Below are 2,821 nucleotides of genomic sequence, written 5' to 3'. Positions count from 1 at the left end.
GTAAGAGTGAGTGATAGATGGATCGATAGATAGATAGTTAGATAGATACGTACATACATATAAATTAATATAAGAATAGGAAACGAAAATAATGTTCAAATTATTATTGATGAAAATGAATGTTATTTTGATGGTATTTGAGGTGTTTTGTAAGAGATTGCAAGAGAGTTTTTTTTTTGTCTTTTTCAAATGTTTCTGTGTGAGCTTTTTTGTTAATGATTGTTTTGTATAGAATCGGTCAATTAGTCCATCTGCTGTTTGTACTTGGATGTTTCTCCCGTCGGCTTTTAGCAAGCAGTTCGGTATTTCTACTCGAAACCTACTAATCTTATTTTGGGATGTTACGTCTCTTTCGTAGTCAGACTTATCCGTTGTATTTCTTATATGATGCTGCATTGTCACTAGCTAACCGATCTATTTTAATGTTTATGTCTTTGTCTTAATGACTACAAAAGTGTCTGTATTTTGGTCCGTAGAATTCAATTGTTGTATTAAAATCAAAATGACATTTAACCGTCGAACGAAGAAATATTTACGAACTGATAGGAGGCATTCGAATTTCAGGATATATCTGCTGGACATAATATGTTCTGTCACTAATTTATGTTACCAGCAATGAGTAAAAATAATAAATGCGCCCTTTTAAGGCCTAGCCAGGCTCATGTGTCCGGTTCCCCGGTTTCAGTGGCGTATGTGTTCCACAGCTGGACGGGACGCCAGTCCATCGCCGCGTTAGTCATTTTGGCCAGCTGAGTGGACTGGAGCAACGGGAAATGAAGTGTTTTACTCAAGAACACAACGCGTCACCCGGTCTAGGAATCGAAACCACAATCTTACGATCATGATGCTGACACCCTAACCACTAACCCACGCGTCTCCACACCAGCAGTGAGTATGAGGCAACTAATCTTCTATTGTCTTCTTTGTGCTTGATGAGCATGAAATGTATGAATGAATTTAGATGTATATATGTATTTCTTTATTGCCCACAGGGGGGCTAAACATAGAGAAGACAAACAAGGATAGACAAAGGGATTAACTGGTATTTATTTAATCGACCCCGAAAGGATGAAAGGCAAAGTTGACCTTAGCGAGATTTGAACTCAGAACGTAACGGCAGACGAAATACCGCTAAGCATTTCACGCGGCGTGCTAACGTTTCTGCCAGCTCGCCGCCAATCTATATATTCAGATGTATATATTTGCCAGAAAATTAATCCTCGTGCGGTGAAATATATAGAATATACATTTATTGTAGTTTGTATATTTGTTGATATGTATATTTGTTGTTGTACTTTCTACACCACATTTAGCTTATGCCATCATACTCATCATATACATAAGCCGGATACACACAGAGACCGGATACATTCCTACTTACCAACCTACATACATACCTACATTTATGCGTATCTACGTGCATATATACATTCATACATACCTACATGCATACATATTTACATACGTACACACTTTCCTACAACACAGACAATCATCCGTATACGACTGCCTCTTGTTTTGTCCAACTTTCGATCGAAGACCCTCGTTTCTAGGTTAGGAACCAAATCTTTTTCCATTGGTGAGAAATCCGAAAGTTAATCCAGTAAGACGTATAGACATATGGACATACATACATACATGCATACATACATACATACCTATTTACATACATACATACATACATACATGCATACATACATACATACATACATACATGCATGCTTACATAATACATTGTACATACAAGCATACATACATGCATGCATGCTTACATACATACATACATTCATCCACACATACATACATTCATACATACATCCACATATACATACATACATACATGCATACATACATACATACATACAGTTCATGTTATCTATATTCCAATGAGTCTTGTTTCTGGGGTTAGAAACCGGCTCTTTTTCGAATGGTGAACAATTTGAATAATAAATCAGAAGAACAGACATTTTTACATCTCTGTATGATTATTAAACTGCATATATATATTGATATAAAAATAGTAAAATTTCTAAGAATAAAATTACCTCTCTCGAATTACCTCTTTTCGAAATATGTGTGTTAGCCATTGGAAATATGTATAGACATCAACTTAGATTCTTTGGAAGATAAATAATTGTATGTTCTATGATTTCTTTCATAGAATTTCTGAATGATGAAGTTCCTGTTGTGGTAGGAGAGCATCAGTCATAAATCGCTAGTGTATCCAGCAGGTATATGTAACCTTTTATAAATTTCAATTATAAAGGAATGGAACGGAATAAGTAACGGCATGGGAATGGAGTTGAGATGGGTGAGGGGGGGTTATGGGTATGGGTATGGGATGAGAATGGCAATGGGATTGGAATGACAGTGAGTATCGATGGTGGTGATGGTGGTGGTGGTGGTGTTGGTGTTGGGGAGGAGGTAAAATGTTTAAAGTGAAATGAAATAAAATGAGATGAAATAAACGTTGAACGTTGCATGCTGAGTTCTTTTCGATCACCAACGGTATGTAGGACTTAACAAATAGCAGATTTCTCCACTAGCAAAGGAAACGAAAAGATGGAAGAACAGAAAGAGAAAGAAAGAAATAAAGAAAGAAAGAAAGAAAGAAAGAAAGAAAGAATGTGACGAAGGAAATGAATCATTGGATGAAAGCGAAATTGAAGATGTCTTTGAAAAAACAAAAATCTAAGAACGTTGTATATGTGACATCTAGATATATGAACTTAAAATATGGCAGAGAGGCGATCTTCATTATATACTTCTCGCACTCTACTACTATTGCAACTGCTGCTACTGCTGCTGCCACTGCTGTCCT

This window comes from Octopus bimaculoides, chromosome 13, assembly GCF_001194135.2.
Source record: "Octopus bimaculoides isolate UCB-OBI-ISO-001 chromosome 13, ASM119413v2, whole genome shotgun sequence".
Lineage (NCBI taxonomy): Eukaryota > Metazoa > Mollusca > Cephalopoda > Octopoda > Octopodidae > Octopus > Octopus bimaculoides.
The sequence above is the reverse complement of the archived record's forward strand: the minus strand, read 5'-3'. Positions refer to the sequence as shown.